Genomic DNA, 19,338 nt, shown 5'->3' with positions numbered 1-19,338 from the left:
CCCCAACTTTACCAACAGTGACAAGAACTGAATACAATTAACAAGAGCTTGAACAGGCTGGAAAAATCCCTGTGATAATAATCTCATATCCTAACCCTTCTTTCTCTTCCCACATCCAGTTCATACTATTTGCAAAATGTTCCCCCAAGGAGCCATGCTAAGCATCCTGTGCATGCTTCAGCTACTGCTGAGAATTGTCAATAATTCTGTCTTCATGATGCATTAACATTTGTATCATAATATGCTCAATCTGTACTAAATGAGGGTGAAAACATTAGTAATGATTTTCCTTCCTCCGTCTACACTCCTTTCACTGGTAACCATCTAGAAAGCCCAAGACAGTTGTCAGCATTACATACTCCAGGGTCAAGGGATTGTCTTAGCAACTATGTGCCATCAGCCCCATTCAGCATTTCTTTGAATCCTTCTATAAAAGAAATATCTTCAGTGTTTCAGATAATACAAAATGTATATTTTTCTCATTGTGGCTACTAGAGCTCAGCCTCTTTCCAATTTAGCAGTTCAATTGGATGGCCCATATTGTAAAATGAATTTCCTGTTCATCATTATGTAAGGACCCACAAATATAATGGAGAATGTAGAAAAAAGAGGAGATTTCTGGTAAAAACTTAACTTTTATCCTCAAGGCATTACACATAGAGAAGTACCTTCCAGTCCTTTTTTATAATTATGAATAGATCCCATGGATATAGAAACCTCTATATATTAAAGCAAAATGTATGTTCTTAATTTTTAGTGTGATACACAGCTCCTTTGGTAAACTCTCAGAATTCACAATCCATATTAGAAAGGGGATCTTGCCTTCCATGTTGACTATGAAAGGGCAAAGAAATGAGGGGCACCAAATGCACTTGAGATGAGCTCAAGATATTTTACCTTTTCATATTCATTATATCCGTTGTGTAGAACAAATAGCAAGGCCCTCTTTACTAGTAAAACTGAGGATAACAAAACCGTGCAATCAGAGCAATTTATCAGCACACCCCACCACCACCCCCCCCCCCCCCGCCCCTGGCTTGGAGCTTACCCACAGTTAGCTCAAACTACTTCCTAATAAAGGAGCCTCATGTTTGCTTTTGAAACTCATTTCATTGTCATCTCCTCTACTAATAACACATTGAATTGCCTCTAGGAAGCAAACCCCCCACCATTCGGGATTTAGATGGGTTTGATGACATTAACACACCATCGCTCTGATCTCATAGAAACCCATGACCTGGGCCTGACCCATAAGACTGAAGAACATCCAGCCATGATGTGTAATTATAAGACAAATGCCTAGAGATGTTGCCTCCCACATTTTCTAGTGGTTAAGAGGAGCTCTGTTGAGAACACTACCAACAAAAAGAAAGAAACAAGAGACAGGAAGACTTCTAATCACCTGGCTGGATGAAATACCTTAACTATATACAAAATCAGCCCCCAAACTGGTCAGTAGTTGGGTTACTTTTGTCTTGGAAAACCACATTGAGTTATTTTTTTTATTATTGTTCACAAATGAAGTTCCAGCTCACAAATAATCAACCTATGGTGTCTGTTGTTTGGAAGACACTTCAGAGTTTTTTTTTTTTAATCAAATTAATTGAATGTTTATTTCATTTACTGATAATAGCCTTGCCATTGTTTTGATCTGGGTAGAATTCAACATTACTAGAAACCTTTGAAAAACTATGATGACATGAGTCCACAAAAGCAAATATTTTTCAAAACAGAAAATACAACTAGACTAACAAAACAACTTGACATGAATCTTAAAGAGGTCTCTCTTTTATGGAATTATCCAAAATCCAATTACATTCTAGACAAAAAGAGACAGAGCTCCTTTGAGGAGATGTATTTGTATCAAGAGCCAAACTATAAAACTCTTCTATAAAGACGACTGAAAGGAATATTAGACTTGCTTGGATCTAAAGAACAGTCAGAGACTGGGAGTTATAATGGCAAAGAACAGAGTATGCGAAGGTGTCGGGGAAGAATTCTATACATGGAAATCTTTATAGTTAAGTCTTCAAAAGCCTAAGCAAAGTCACACCCAAGACAAGGTACACAGACTCTAGACTTGTAGCTGCAAATTATTTGATCATGCCCTCCACTACAGAAACATTTTGGAAGATATATCCTAATATATGTAAGTTCACTTGTCTGTTAATGATATGTAAATTTCATTGTAATTCATTAATATCTCAAAGCAAACTGTATTCTTAGGCTAAGATTTTATCATTGAGGATAATAGACATAAATATAGGGTATTATTTTCAAATAGTATTCTTGATCTGTTTTTTCTTCTTTGGCTTTATTTTTGACTACTGTTTTTCCAAGTTAATAAGGTCACCACAGTTTTCACCTTATAAATCAATGGCTGATGAAAATCTTGTATTAGAAGCAGAAGTGCCAACTCTGTTATTTATTGCTGTTCATTTCCACTAACATTATTAATATGATCTTTAGACCAATGTCAGTTTAAAGAAATATTTGTTTAAGCCACATGTTTATTTTGTGAATTTTTGTTTAATTAATGACATAAGTATATTAATCTGAGCATATATAAACTTCTGTGCATCAGAGTTTTGAAAATTAATAAATGAGTCTATAGTTCTGAAATTCATAAATGTGGTGGTTTAAAGGCAAAATATTCACCATAGGCTCAGGTATTTGAATATTTGAATACTTGGTCTCTAGTTAGTGGCATTGTTTAGGAAAGTTTAGGAGATACAGCCTTTCTAGAGGAAGTATGTCATTGTGGGCTGGCTTTGAAATTAAAAGTCTCTTGTCACATCTAGATCTGCCCCCCCCCCCCCCCCCCCCCCCCCGCAAACTTGCATTTGAAGATGTACACTCTCAGCTTTCTGTTTCTGTTGCCATGTCTGATGCTTATTGCCAGGCCTCCCCACCATGGTGGACTCTTAAACACCTGGAACCATAAATCCAACTTAACTGTTCCTTCTAAGTGTTTCTTCTGCTCATTATGGTTTATTTTTTTAAATTTTTTTCTGTTCCAGTTCCAGGGTGCCTGTTCTTTATTGCAAGTTTAGGGCCAATCAGTGATATATGGTGGAACCCTGTGACACCCCCCCACAAATAATAATAATAAAGAACATATTTTTAATGGGAAACAAATGAAAAATAACTAGGGTAAATAAAATAATAAAGTGTAGAGCCCAGCACATAAGAGACTTGTTTCAATAATCAGAATGCAGATTGTTGACAGTTTTGAATATTTTTTTTTTTTTTTTTGGTTTTTCGAGACAGGGTTTCTCTGTGTAGCTTTGCGCCTTTCCTGGAACTCGCTTTGGAGACCAGGCTGGCCTCGAACTCACAGAGATCCGCCTGGCTCTGCCTCCCGAGTGCTGGGATTAAAGGCGTGCGCCACCACCGCCCGGCAGTTTTGAATATTTTTAAAAGGTAAGTTTTGAATCCAGTATATACAAATGTAAGTATGCAGTTGTCATATCGAAAAAGTTCATAGGGTTTTTTTTTTCTGATTAAACTTGGTGTTACTGCCATCTATTTTTTTTAAGATTGGATTTGTGATTCTTATTTTTTTAGGTTTCAATTTTTTATTTTATATAAGAGATTTTTCTAGTCATTTTACATATCAGCCACAGATGCCCCTGTCCTCCTTCCTCCCACTCCCCAGGCTTCTTCCTAATCCACCCCCCATTCCCACCTCCTCCAAGGTAAGGTCTCCCCTGGGGAGTCAGCCCAGCTTGGTAGATTCAGTTGAGGTGGGTTCAATTCCCTCCTCCCTGCACCAAGGCTGAACAAAGTGTCCCTGCATAGGCCCCAGGTTCCAAAAGGCCACTTCACGCACAAGGACAGGTCCTGGTCCCACTGCCTGGGGGCCTCCTAAACAGTTCAAGTTAATCAACTGTCTCACTTATCCAGAGGGCCTGGTCCAGTTCTATGGGGGCTCCTCAGCTATTGGTTCACAGTTCATGTGGTTCTGCTAGTTTGGCGATTTGTCAATCTCCCTCATTATGGTTTATTATATCAACAGAAAGGTAACTAAAACAATAGCCTTCCTTTGAAATGCCTTATGGGTCTCAGGTGGCATAAGACCCTCTGACATAGATCCTGAAGGGTGCCAGTGCCAGTGTGGGCATTAAATATTAAGTACATCTTAATTCCTTCACCTTAAAAAGGCAAAATATTATAATTTCTAGTATTTTTCTTCTGGCATCCCAGTTTGGAAACCATTTATTTTGAACTCTCTACAGATAACAAATAGAAATTCACCATTATAGACCTAAGTCATGTGTGTTGTACTATCCACTGGATAGGTGTATTGTGGTATTGTATACTACCCTGATGATTTTAGTTTTTTTATTTACTCTCAAGAATTTAATATAGGCATTCAATGAAACATAATTATATCTACTCTACATTTTCCTGTTCAGTTCCCCCACACACCTCCCAACACCTAGTCCTTCCAACTCCATGACTTAGTCCAGTCAATGGTACCCATATGTGCGTGGGTGTAAGGTCATCCACTAAAGCATGGGGATCCTACACACAACCACATGTTCCAAAAGCAATGATTCACCCTTCAACAACTATCAGCTGCCCTGTCTATTTCTTAAACCCCCAAATACTTTATAGCCTTTTTGAATACTAAAGGCATTTAAAGGCAAATTAGATCTCTTCATTGATAAAGGCCATAAAATATAAATTGTGCAAGAAGTAATATAAACTTTTAACATGGTTTCTCTGAAATGGCTATGGCAAGAGTGACTGTTGTCACTTGTAGGTATGATTCTCAGATCTGCGCACCGTAGGTGATAGGCAAGCAGCACTAATGACCATAAAGCCTTAAGATGCACATGAAATGCCTACATAGAAACCAATAATCTCATGGATTGCTAAGAAATCAAATACAGAGCCATAATCTGAAATCACAAATCAGAAACACTAGTCATACTATACTTAGAGTTGTGTCAGAGTATGGTAGGGAGCATCAGCTAATTGAAGAGGTATAATGAAAAAATAAATGGCTTTATCTACTTGGTTTTCAGGGATGCCAGTCACTACTAGGCAGATAATTGAAAACTGGGGAATGTAGTGGGTGTTCATTCCACCTATGGCCTTGGGGTATCAGTCCCTATGGCATGGCCTCTTTGCTATCTTAAGATCCAGGGAGCACTTACACAGTTCCCTTCTCTCCCCAGCTCTTGGATGGTGAAGACTGAGTCAGGCATCGTGAAGCTACATCGGATCAGTTCTCAAACTTCCAGGGACTCTGGGACTGAATTTGCCTTATCCTATATCAGTGATTTGTTCCCCCATATAATCTTTTAATAAAGAGTCCTTTTCTCAGTAATCCATGGATTTCCTGCAATATCTGGTGCCCAATGTGGAGAATAAATAAAATGCAATGGTATTCCCAAGGAGAAAGAGTACTGAGAGAACCCCTCAGCCTGGCTACTGGGGAACTGGTTCTGAATTTTGGCACCAGCTATAAACACAGGGCTTGGCTTAGCAAATTGGTAGATGGCCTGATGGGAACAAGAACCAGAGACACTGAGAACTTAGTTCATGTCAGCCAAGGTAGAGCTGACACAAGGCCAGAGTTTGTGACCATTGCTTATGTATTTTTTGTTCCTCACTTTGGTCCCTACAAACATTATCTTATTTCATAAGTATCCTGAACTTATGAAGTGAAAAACATGGTCATTGGCTAAACTTCTTAGTGTTCCTTGGTTTCCTTTTAACTAACATTACTTTTTTCCTGGAGTACTAAACTACACTACTTAGATGTTATTCCCAGAGGTCAATTCTAGCCAGATGTCAACTAACTTCCAATAAGGTATATTAATTAGTTGATGAGTTGTCAAATATTGGCTTATAGTGTTCTATTTCTCAGAGAATTCTTTTCTTTTTATATTCCATATTTGCAAGGCACTACTAGAGACTAGAAAATCTCTTACAGACAAGAGGATGAAGTCTTAATAAAATTTCAGACACTATGATATAGAGGGAAAAGTTACAATCAGAGATGCTAACTATTTGAACAACACTACCTAGTCTCCTTTAAACCCAATTCTGTGTTACATAGAGAAGTCTGCCATTTATTGTGCATTATACTATTGGCAGAAAATATTCTGTTCTTTCCTTTTACCAACATTTGATTGTTATAACATGCATCAGCATATTGAACTCAACAACATCATATGGTCTACTGTTATGATCCACCCAACTAGCAAATGAGTAAATTAAAATCCAATGAGGTTAAAGAATTGAATGACAGCATACAGATAATACCTGGCATAACCAACACTGGAAAGGAGGTGACTTCTGAGATCTACCCATGTCTCTAAAACTGATCTCTGCGGTCTATTGAGAATTAGAGGGAAGTGTATAAGAATTGTCAGTGTTGCTGATGTAAAATCAATCACAACAGAAAGAGCAGGATCATCCTTGTGTTCATAAAGTATTACACCTTATCTAGACACTACATATATTCATAGGCTCCATTGATTCAGGGCATTTTCTGAGCCTCGAATTTCTAAGAACACAGCCCATTCCATTATTTCAGAGCCCATAGGAGGGTAAGAGTACAGGATGGCTCTGTAACATACATCCCCACACGGGCCTGCTTTCCTATCACCAGGAGCAGTGAAAACCATGTATCTAATCTCTATGTTCATTGTTTAATTTCCATTCACATATGGGAACATTGACGAGGTCTAACCTCTGGCCAAAAAATGTCAATTTTTCTAATGTTTAATGAAAGCTATTGATTTTAAGACTCATAACATTCTGGGGGATCACTGTTGTCAGGAATGGATCATTAGATCTTCACACAGCTAGTGAGAAATTATTGGATTAAATTTCTCATTAAGTGTGCAGAGTCCAAAGATTTTAAAATAAGCAACATAATGACCTCAATTTTTGGATAGAGCTTTTCCACTGCTATTGGAATAAATGAGCCAATTCCTCACCCTAAGGATGCTGGAACAAACTTCCTGTCCCTCTTGACTAAAATAAACATGCTTAAGGAGACTATTCTATCCCAGGGCTCTCTAAGCCAATAATATATTTTAATTTGCAAATCCATTAAAACGAAGGAGGAGGTATCCATTACTGTAGGATAGATTTTCACAGAGAGGTAAATGAAGTTGGGGAAGGGAAGAACACAGAACCCAAATATAACCTAGAATTTTAAGTTGCTTTCACATAAGTTTCTGCAACTAGAATTCATAGTCAAATAGTCAACAGACAAAATATTTCTTCAGTGCCCAGTTATGAATCCTAAAACAAAGTCTTCCTTTAGAAAAATGGATTCATTGTTGGGAGCTTCAGGCTATGGTGATTATTAATATATAAGCATTCTATGTTTAGAGGTATGGTTATTATAAATTCATAATATTCTAAAAACATTTTATGGAAACTACTTTTGCTATTTAATTATAGTGTTCATGTTTAATATGACAGAATACTTTATTTTGATGAAGCCAAAGAGGACCTCTGTTTCAGGCTTCATCTTAGCTTACTAATTTTCTCTGCTGTGTACCTGACAGAGAAACAGAGCCTCAAGAGAGCACTGAAGGCTCCTTTCTATGATGACTACAGTGCTGCATCCTTTTCAAATTGCATCTGGATTGATGCCCCCAAAACCTTTACTCTTTGGCCTTGGTGCTGTCTCCCCATAGTAACAATCGAGACTTTAAGCAAATGATATTCTCTCTTTAGCCCTTGAATATTGTGGAACGATATACAATTTCTTTATCTTAATATGCTAGCAGCTATATTTAAAGCCTTTAAAACTGCTTTGTGGTAAGTCATTAGAGCCTCTGTATTTCTGGTAGAGGAGAATAAAATATTGCAGTCACTGTGGCAAACACTATGGTGAGTGATCAAAAACTAAGTTTTCATTCTGGAGGTCTTTCACATTCTGGATTGGGTTTATTCCTAGTTACTTTACTGTTTTGGGGCTTCTTTGAATGGAGTGTTTCCATAATCGCCTTCTTAGAATGCTTATTATTGATATATAGCAGTGGTTCTCAACCTTCCTAATGCTGCGACCCTTTAATACAGTTCCTCATGTTGTGTTGACTCCCAACAATACAATTATTTCATTGCTACTTCATAACTATAACTTTGCTACTGTTATAAAGCATAATGTAAGTATTTGATATGCAGGATATCTGCTATGTGACCCCAAAGGGGTCATGACCCACAGGTTGAGAACTACTGGTATATAAGAAGGCCACTGATTTTTATAAGCTAATTTTTCATCCTGTCACTTCACTAAATGTATTAATCATTTCTAGAAGTGTTCTGTTGGAATTTTGGGGCTCTCTTGGGTATAATATCATTTCATCTGCAGGTAAATAAATGGAACTCAAAAACGCTATACTAAGTGAGGTAACCCAGCCTGAGGATAAACACCACATCATATTCTCTCTTATTTGTAGATCTTAGTTCTGACTGTGTAGACATGCGTGTATAACCTGAAGTAACCACAGAAGACAATACAGTAGAAAGGGGGCAACAATGGGGGCTATAGAGAGGGGAGTAGTAGGACACAATTGCTTTGAGAAGATAAAGAGAAAAATGGGGAGGGTGACTTTAACTGGGGGAGAAGAGATAAAGGAGAAAAACATGAAGGATTTTTGAAAATTCCATAAGTAAATGTTATTCCATAAGCTTACTTAAAACACCTATATACATATAGATGTATATATTAATGGAGTTACACCACATGAGTTGATAATACTTCCCCCAAGAGCTATTTACTAACAAAACTTTAGTGCCAGACATGGGAAACTTCCATTCAAGCTATTGGTTGGGAGTCCAAAAGACTCCCAAATCAATATAGGCTATAGTCATTACTCTTCATTACTGACCAGAACTCGAATGTAAGACCATATTACTGAAGATGTCATAGACTTTGGACCTAACATTTGAAGTATTTTAAGTGGAGGTGACCTAGACACTTCTTCCTGAGAGCTAATTCCCATAGTATTGGAAGGTGCTCTGCAAGTTGTCAATGGATGAAAGTGATGAGTAGTCCTATTTATCTGTAAAACCTATTAACCACAAAATGACTGTTCAGACAATGTATCTCCAATGGTGCAACAGTGGCACCTTTATCTTGAGGGTAACCAACAGCTGTCTAGTTAGACTTGAGGCTAGCTCAATATGAAGGAACTCATGTTGGTACCATAAACCTAGCCAACTACCTATGGCTGTAGAGGTCATAGACTAGAGAGTATATAACTACCATTTCCTCCAGTCAACATAGCTTCTAACTATGCTAAATACTTATCTGTGTGGCTGTCACCCCTCATCAAGGAAGCTTCTTTATAAAAGCAGACAGAGACTACTACAGAAACCCACAAGTAGTCAAACTGCAGAGAATACCTGATCATGGGGTACGCATTACCAATTGCTACACATATAGCGTAACCCCTACACCTAAGCCCCACAAGCAGGCCAAGCAACATAAAAAAGAGAAAGAAAACAAAGCAGAAGTAAAAGAATGTGAGCTGGTTCAGTATCCACTGGAATACATTGTAGAAGGCCCCCCCCCAAAAACCCTAAAATTCCAAAAAGTAAAAAGACTAATTTTTAAAAAGATAGAAATGACAAATAACCAATAAACAGTAATGGAGACCTTGAAGCCTGACCAGTAATGCCTGGATGGCTGGTTTATCATGCACATTTATAATCATTTTTTACACTGTGTCTTATATTGTGTAAATTTAATTAAATTAACACTTGAGCTAAACAAAAATTACAAATAAAACTATCTCATGATGGTAATCTCACTGTATCTATAATCGAAGTCAGGGTCTGGATCTGATGGCTCTATGCTGATATCCCTTACAGTGTTATTCACAATAGTCAAGGCACTGAGTTAGTCCAAGTTTCTATACACAGATGAATAGATAAAGAATGCATCTAAAATGGGATGCTATTTAGTCTTTAAAATTTGAAAATATGGAGGATGTTATACTTACTAAAATAAGGATCAACATGGAGGATGTTATGCTTACTAAAATAAGTTAGATACAGAAGACAAATGCTTTATGATAGCAATTCAATGATTAATATAAAATATCAAACTCATAGGAGCAGAGAATAAAAAGGCAAGTGCAGAAGTCATGGCAATTGGCACAGGAGAACACTTCCTAAATGTAACACCAGTAACACAGACACTGGGAGCAACAATTAAATAATAGGACCTCCTGAAACAGAAGCTTCTGTAAGGCAAAGGACATGTCAATAAGACAAAATGACAGCCTACAGAATGAGAAAGGATCTTCACCAACCCCACATCTGACAAAGGGATGATCTCCAAAATATACAAAGAAGCTAGACAGCAAAATACCAAACAATCCAATTAAAAAATGAACTACAGATTTAAACAGAGAATTCTCAACAGAGGCATCCCAAATGGCCAAAAAAAAATTTAAGGAATTGCTCAACATCCTTAGTCATCAGGGAAATGCAAATCAAAATGACTCTGAGATACCATCTTACACCTGTCAGAATGGCTAAGATCAAAAACACTGATGACAGCTTATGTTGGAGAGGATGTGGAGCAAGAGGAACACTCCCCCACTGTTGGTGGGAGTGCAAACTTGTACAGCCACTTTGGAAATCAGTATATCTGTTTCTCAGAATATTGGGAATCAATTTACCTCAAGGCCCAATGATACCACTCTTGGGCATATACCCAAAGGATACTCAATCATACCACAATGACATTTGCTCAATTGTGTTCATAGCAGCATTATTTGTAATAGCCAGAACCTGGAAGCAACCTAGATGCCCCTCAACCAAAGAATGGATAAAGAAAATGTGGTACATATACACAATGGAGTATTATTCAGCTCTAACAAGTAATGACATCATGAAATTTGCAGGCAAATGGATAGAACTAGAAAATATCAACCTGAGTGAGGTAACCCAGACTCAGAAAGACAAGCTTGGTATGTACTCACTCATAAGTGGATACTAGATGTAAAGCAAAGGATAATCAGACTACAACCCACAGCTCCAGAGAAGCTAGGAAACAAACAGAACCCTAAGAGGATGTGTGGATCACCTTGGGAAGGGGAAACAGAGGAGATCCCAATGAGTAACTGTGGATGAGGGGGTGCAATAGAGGGTAGGGGATGGGGGATGAGAACATAAGGGAACACAATGGTCAAGCTGGGGGAGAGTGGGAGAGCAATCAAAGATACCTTGATAGAGGGAGACATTATGGGATTAGGGAGAAACCTGGTGCTTGGGAAATCCTCAGGAATCCACAAGGATGACCCCAGATTAGACTACTAGCAATAGTGGTGAGGGTACCTGAACTGGCCTACCCTGGTAACAGATTGGTGAATACCCTAACTGTCATCACAGATCCTTCATCCAGTAATTGATTGAAGCAGATGCAGAGATACACAACCAAGCACCAGGCCAAGCTCCAGGAGTCCAGTCTAAGAGAGGGAAGAGGGATTATATGAGAAAGGGTGGTCAAGATCATGATGGAGAAAGCTACAGAGACAACTGAACCAAGCTCATATAGGAACGCAGGAACCTTAGACCAACAACTGTGAAATCTGCATGGGACTGGGCTAGGCCCCCTGCATGCAGGAGACAGTTGTGTAGCTTGGTCTGTTTGAGGGACCCCTAGCAGTGGGATCGGGATTTATCCCTAGTGCATGAGCTGTCTTTCTGGATCCCATTACCTATGGTGGGACATCTTGCTCACCCTTGATGCAGGGTGGGGAGGGGTGTGGTCCTGCCTCAACTGAATGTACCAGGCTTAGCTGTCCCCCCATGGGAGAATGTACCTTTTTGAAGGAGGGGATGTGAGGTGGGTCAGAGAGGGGAGGCAGGGGGGGTAACGGGTTGTGGGATAAGAGCGGGATCTGTGGTTGGTATGTAAAATGAATAAAAAAAGAAATCATGGTAAAAAGATGTAGCTGGAAGTTTTCCTGTGTCCTGCCCAGTCCTGCAGCTGCTCAGACCCAAATAAACACACAGAGGCTTATATTGTTTTCAAACTATATGGCCTAATGGCTCAGGCTTCTCACTAGCTAGCTCTTATATCTTAAATTAACTCATTTCTATAAATGTATACTTTGCCACGTGGCTTGTGGCTTACTGGTACTTTACAACTTGCTTCTTCTGGCGGCAGCTAGCAGAGTCACTCAGCTCTGCCTTTCTCCTTTTGCTCTCTCTAGTTGGAATGTCCCACCTAAACTTATTCTGCCTCACCATTGGCCAAATAGCTTTATTTATTAACCAATCAGAGCAATACATATTCACAGCATACAGAATGACATTCCACAGCAAAAGGATGAACAGGAGGTATTACCTGAAGGGAGCAAAGTTTCAGTAATTCAAAATGATTAAGTCTTGGGGTTCTGTGTACAACATATTTCCTATAATAAATAATACTGCCTTTTATACTTAGTATTTTGCTCTGAGGATAAAACATGTTAAATGTTCTTACTCCCAAATAATAAATTGAAGAAATAAAAATAGTGTGAAAGGATACATTTAAAGAAAAGGGATAAGTTTATGGCACAGATTATAGTGATAGTTTCATAAACATATACTTATAAAGTTGTATATATTAAATGTTTATAGCATTTTTTGTGCTTTTGTCCAAAGTAAAACAATGATTTCCAGTGGATTTGGAAGGGGATCATGAGAGATTATTATTTAATGTGTTCAGAGTTTCAGCTGAGCAATAAGAAGATTTTTCAGACATGTAAGAAGCTTATGTTAGTGTAACAGTAAGGATAGACCAAATGCCATTCAACTGGTTACTTGAAAATGGCTAAAATGCAAAACTTTGTTTTGCATATTTTATCACAATTGAAAAACTAACAACAGGAAACTTTTAATGGCACAAAAATATCCATGTCTATGCATCACCAAAAACTGTTGTCAATTTGCCTTCTAAATATTTATGTTTATACCCATAGACAAGGGCTGCCCTCAACCTTGGTCAGAGAGTCTTCTTTTTGCAGTGGGCAGCATTCAATGCAGAGACTTATAGCTGGACAATGGCCTAAGAAGCCAAGACTTAATGCTCACCTCTAAACAGGCCATCTTTATCACCCTCCACTCCCCACTAAAGCTCAGTGAGCACCAAGGAAGAGCGGGGTGGAAACAATGCAAGAGTTGGTGGGATGAGGATGAGTACTGTGAAATACTGTCTTCTGAACATGACATTGTCATTGTACACAAGAACTCACATCAGCTGTGGTTATTTGCACAAGACCTACACAAAATCAAGCCAACCAAAATTTCTACATTAATGGAGGAGATGGTCTCCAGGCCTCAGTTCTTACTGAGACACTATTATCAGTTGATGGCTGCTGAAAGAAGGAGAATTATTCCTCTTTTGATTTAATTCCACTGTGATTCTTCATGCTCCAGTGGGTTGCCCTACACCTACATATATATGGGTAGTACTTCATAGACTTTGTGAGTTGCCAGGAAATGGCAAAGGATGAGAAAGAAGGACAAGAAGGAAGATATGAAGCAGCAGGGAGACATTTTGGAGTCATGGGGGGAGCTGAAGGGTAGAAATGTGGAGTGAGGGTATATATGGTCATATTTTTTGTATATATGTACAAAATATTCAAAGAATAAAAATTAATTCAAGAAAGAGAATGTGCAAACAGACAGAAAGCACATTCAGTTCTTAATTGTGCTAGGCAGCACCAACTACAGTAGACATTGTTAGAATTTCAATCTAGATGAAAAATTGGAACAAGTACTGGTTTAATCTTCTGTTGAAACAGTGATACTTTCTGAATACTTAGACTATTCTAAGTACTTCTCTAAGACCCTCTTACTTATTAATTTGTTTAATCCTTTCTATAATCTTGTAGAGTAAATTAATAGCATTAGCCTTATTTCACAGAAGATAATAGAGCATGAAAATCCTACAGCAGTATGTGACTTTTAAAATGTTGATGCATAGTAAACTCTACTATAAATCCCACATGTTAATTCTTTCTCACAAGCAGTTGCCCACTTAGTTGTACTCCATCGCTGTGACTGACTTTTGTTATTTATTTTACTGACTAGACCCCCTCAATTGGAATACAAAAAATAAAAGTAAGTTTGTAAGGTCTTCTTTTGGACAAATGTGTTGAGGAGAATAAATATTTCTGCTCATATGATATACAACTATATCTACTCCAGGATTATTTGATACCTAAAGCCAACAGTGGGTAGTAGGAAAGACAGGAAAGTGAGCCTGGTTAAGCCACATTGTAAGTCAGCATTTGCATTCATACATCACTGTAATTAAATACAGAAGTTCCTGTGAGAATACCTTTTCATAAGTAGAGGCAGTGTTGATTGAACTTGGACAAGAAAATACCCACTGATAAATTGAGATATGCTGAAAGGTGAGGAGGGAAATACTGAGCTCAGATTGCCTTCCTAGGATTTTGCATTAGTATCACCTGCGAATACATATGCTCTTTAAATTGCTATTGGTATTAATAGTAACCCTTTGTTAGGCCCACAGGCATGTGTTCTTCCAGTTCTATCCTATAAGACTATGGTAACAGTGACTCAAAACCTCAGCTTCTCTATCTGACAAGCAGATAGCCAAAATAGCAAGTGATCAGCATAGCATTTTAGAAGTGTGGTTAAAGGAAAACCAGATGTTTTGTTCAGTGCCATAACATCAGCATCAGTGGTCATGCTAGGTGCCAAGAATCAACCCACAACCTACATAGGCATTACTTATTTAAATAAGAAAATAATCACAATACTACTGTTATTTGTAGGGGCAGATAGTAGATGTTACAATACTACTAAATTATACACTCTTCATTCACCCTCTTCTGAAGCCTTGTTTTCAGTTCTTCCATGACAATCCTCACAGTTTATATTTACCATATTTTTGCTCATTCCTTAAACTAGACTTCAGACTTCAAGGGGAACAGGAACTATCCTTAACTTTGTTTTGCATTAAAAGTCCAACACTGGCATGATATATATATATATATATATATATATATATATATATATATATAATTATAACACATATAGTTAACCACTTGTGGGGAAAAGGACCTAATTGAAGGAGGGTCTAACTACAGGCCTCTGTCCTTACCCACTAAACTACACTGTCATAGTGCTCTGAACTTCCAGTACTGCATTTTGGTTAGCACCTCAGATTAGTCCTTTGTAACATTCCACAACAAATCCAATTCCATGATCTGTGTCAAAAGAGGTAGAGAAATAACAGACAGTTATCCTAAAAAAAAAAAACACTCTATTAGATGTTGTCTTCTAGTCTGCCTCCTCTACTGTCTAATTCTAGGCGGCATGGTTCCAACTGGTATATACACTCTTCCAAAGCATCTAATCACACAGAGCAGGACTGGCTAGGGGTTTACACACACACACACACACACACAATGTCTACTCCACCCTCTGGCCCTCTGTTCTAATTAGTCCTTTTTCTAAGTTTGTTGGTGGCTCTGCTTTGAAAAACTGTTAAAATTAAAAGAACATTTTCCAGATTCAATCCCCTCCTTGCACTTCTAAGCCATCAGTTGTCTATTTATGACTGTGTGCTTCATTTTTCTGAGTTCTATTTCTAGGCCACTAATATCATCTCATGCAGAGAGAGATGTATTCAGCATTCCATGTGGTGTCATTTTCTGAAGGGGGTGAAGTCTCATTTTGAATGCCTTACTATTCTTTCTTACAGAGTTTTGGAGCACAGAAACCAACTGTCTCAAAGGAATAGTTCCCTTCTGTTCCTGCCATTCCTATTACTGGATTCTAATGGTGAACAGCGGATGTGTATACCATAATATGGTTCTCAAAGAAATCTCTTTCCTCTGGGGAAAATTTTATGTTCTCTGGGACTTTGTAAACTCCAAGTGCAAAAGGCAAGGCAATAACTTACAAGAAACTCAAATATGCATGCCATGATTCACGGTCTTCAATGTTTTTCTTATTGACAATGACTAAGCAATAGACAACCTACCATGACTGTGTTATCATTCAAGAAAAGCTACATTCTATTGATGAAGACATTACAAAAATTACCATTAAGAGGCTAGTGAGATTACTCAGTAGGTACATGTGCTTTTATGAAGACTTGATGATCTGAGCTCCATCCTCAGATCCCATAAGGTGGCAGGAGAGATCTGACTCTTCGAGCTTTCTTCTGACAACCATAGGTTTATCATATCCAGAGATTACAATCACACACACACACACACACACACACACACACACAGAGAGAGAGAGAGAGAGAGAGAGAGAGAGAGAGAGAGAGAGAGAGGAATAAGTAAATATTTAAAATTGTCATTAAACAATTAATATATTTCAGGCACTAGTTATGTGTTTTCCCATTTATCCAGTTGTTAGTGTTCCTGGCAACTCTTGAAGTTGGTACTATTACCACTTCCATTCAATACATGAGGGAACCAAACTATAGAGTGGCAAAATAACTTACTAGAGGATCAAAACTTGTAAGTGAAAGTTGAGACTATATTATGTTCATCTGACTCCAAACATCATACTTTTAATATCTTCCTATCTTAGTTACTTTTCTATTGCTGTGATAAAACACCATAACCAAGGCAACTTATAGAATGAAACATTTATTTGGACTTAAGGTTCCAGGGGGATGAGTCTATCATGGCAGGAAAGTCCCAGGCATAGTAGCTGGTGTAGTAAGGTAGAAGCTCACAACAGGAACCACCAGAAGAAAGCACAGAGAGTACAATGGGAGTGGTCTCGGGCTTTAAAACCTCAAAGTCTTCCCCCAGTGACATATTTTCTCCAGCAAGGCCACAATTCCCAAACTTACCCAGAAAGGACCAAGTACTCAAATGTTCAGAGAAGTACAGAACACCTCCTAAACCTACCTAAACAGAGATTATGGAGGATGTGCCATTCAGTCTACACACTACCTTATAATGCCTTTCAGGGAGACCATAAGTCATGATATAAGAGGGCTAGGTGAAAAAAAATGAAACAATTGTTAGCTTGTTTCCATAGTAAAGCAAATTCAAAGAATCCAAATATGAAAAGGTGATTTAGAAAGTGACATTCTAACATGTAAGAAAAACTTTCAGAAAAAGAATATAACTAAAAAGAGGAAGATGTACAGATGACAGAAGTTTACATAGACAGAAACCCTCTGAGGAGGAGGAGGTAATGGAAAGTGACTGCCAAAAGAGAAATGGGTCTTGGGAATGATGAAAACAAGATCATAGTGATGGCTGTATACCTGAGTATTCTTTTAAAAAATGTATAATTGTGTTTGTGTGGTATGTCAATTATATTTTAATAAAGATGTTTAATAAAACAACAAAAACGGTAAGGATGAAATTAGAAACCTTAAAAGCATACTAACAGAAACATGCTTCAGAAAGATATAAAATGATTAGATGTTTAAAGTAATTTATTCTGTACCTTTCTGAACATACCAGGAGACCTCTTACTGAAATTGTCTGGAAATTTTGAAGATAGCATCATTGCCTGTCTACATGCTGTGCCTCCTCTGGACATCTGTGCTTGGTTTCCAGAGTGGGTGGGGACAAGAGTGCATAGCTACACTGAATCTTCTTTTTTGAAATCAGACTGAAGTTATACCTAATTCAGTTCTGTTTGTGGAAACATGATTAGTACACCAATCTGGGGGATGGTAGATAAGGAAGAGTTATGTCATTGTCACCAGAAACCCAAGAACAGTATTCTGAGATCTGATAACAAAAGATATCAGGGCCTAGACAGAACACAGTATAGACCTTCAGGCAGTGGAGCCTGGCTACATAGCACATCTTGAAGGTTCTTCAATGAGTTGAAAACTAGTCCTTTAAACAAAGACTTCCTAATGCAATTGCACTATGCTCCATTTGTCAGTCTCTGGCCTGAAAATGACTCAAGTGCTTATACTTAAGTCTTCATAGAGTATATATTCAGCATTTCCAATAAACCTTGGTTCATTTTTCAGCAGTTTATTGAATCTGACTTTCTCACTTGGTTAGGATCCCCATTTAATTGGTCCCATAGGAAGATAACTAGTCTTATTTTTCAGTCTCTCTAAATGATCGTTTTTACTGAATATTATCCTGATCCCTGGAAATAATCTTACTTTTACTTTTAATCTAACCTCTTCCTTTTAATATATTTTAGTGTTGCTAAGTAAACACAAGGCTTTGTACATTCTAGGCAAGCTGCCTACCATGGACCTATATCCCCAGCCCTAAGGATTTCATATTTTATTCCTTGCTTAATGATAAAGTGGGAGCAATCAGAGACATAGATTTTATCACTACCAATTATTAGAAAAGACGGACATTACACACACAAATATGTCTGACCTTATAATTAATGATTAATGAGGCTGTTCAGATCAAACATGTCACTTGAATTAGTCCACTTCCAATAGTCCATGTTCTCAATACTGCAGAATCATCATCTGTTAAAAACACCAATGATTTATTAAGAAAGAGAGGAACATGAACATCCTTTATACACAAACAATTACTTGGTGACCTTCTCCACTGAACCTTTCCTTAACTAACAGTGATTTAGAGTTAGGGTATCATCCATCCATTTCAAGGATAATTTCCCCTGGCTTTGCAATAGATGCTCTGATGTAACCTTTGACGTTAAGGCCACAAGTTCACGTTCTTGGCAAAATGAACAACATCTTAGTCTAATAACTTTCTCCGTAGGGCATGTTCTCAGGCTATGCAAGTAAATGGGGTCAAATTATATAGCATCTCTGGTATCCATTATTGTTAGTCTGTGTATGAGCCACACAAGTAGAGTCCAGTATAGTGATTGTGCATTCGGTTTTATGAAATCTGGAATGCAATAGATCAAGCAATGTTTTAGCTGAGTCTTAACAGTCTCTAGAGAAGTTATAAGGGAAAATATTGACTTAACAGTCTCATGACTGATCCTTAATACCTCTTTAACAAAAGCAATTTTTATGTTTAATATATCAAGATTAATATACTCTTTGACTTGAAAAAATCCTGTGAGTAAAATATCAATATTTCATGAGTCATTACTGTAGCCTATGCAGCCATCATTAAGCATGAGCATTTATGTAATCTCCAAATAAGGAATTTAGAGTAACAAAGAAAGCTTCTTTCTCAAAAATACATGGTTACATTTGCTATCCCTTAAATTATCACATCCACTTTTTAAATATTTTTCAGTCCCAAAGTATAGTTAAACGTTACCAGGTACTATAATAACAAAGAAGAACATAAAACAAAATAATGGGATTGAATGAGGAGAGTAGTGGTTAAAAGAAAAAAATTGATAGGGTGAGAATCAAGAAAGGCCTCCAAGGATGTA

At 37.7% G+C, this 19,338-nt stretch overlaps 1 protein-coding gene across 6 annotated transcripts in view; it reads right to left on the bottom strand.

The window, feature by feature from the left end:
* Positions 1–19,338, bottom strand: part of Rtl4 (retrotransposon Gag like 4) — a 355,422-nt gene that overhangs the window by 198,715 nt on the left and 137,369 nt on the right. For 4 of the 6 annotated variants that reach the window (XM_052737644.1, XM_052737634.1, XM_052737625.1 and 1 more), the window contains one exon: positions 18,348–18,445. The exons of the other annotated variants lie outside the window; for them this stretch is intronic. The gene's annotated coding sequence lies outside the window, so the exon portion shown is untranslated. The remainder of the gene's footprint in view (positions 1–18,347; positions 18,446–19,338) is intronic. 6 annotated transcript variants of the gene reach the window in all.

This window comes from Peromyscus californicus, unplaced genomic scaffold, assembly GCF_007827085.1.
Source record: "Peromyscus californicus insignis strain IS unplaced genomic scaffold, ASM782708v3 Scaffold_10__1_contigs__length_136768540, whole genome shotgun sequence".
Classification (NCBI taxonomy): Eukaryota; Metazoa; Chordata; class Mammalia; order Rodentia; family Cricetidae; genus Peromyscus; species Peromyscus californicus.
This window is presented reverse-complemented; position numbering and strand designations above follow the sequence as displayed.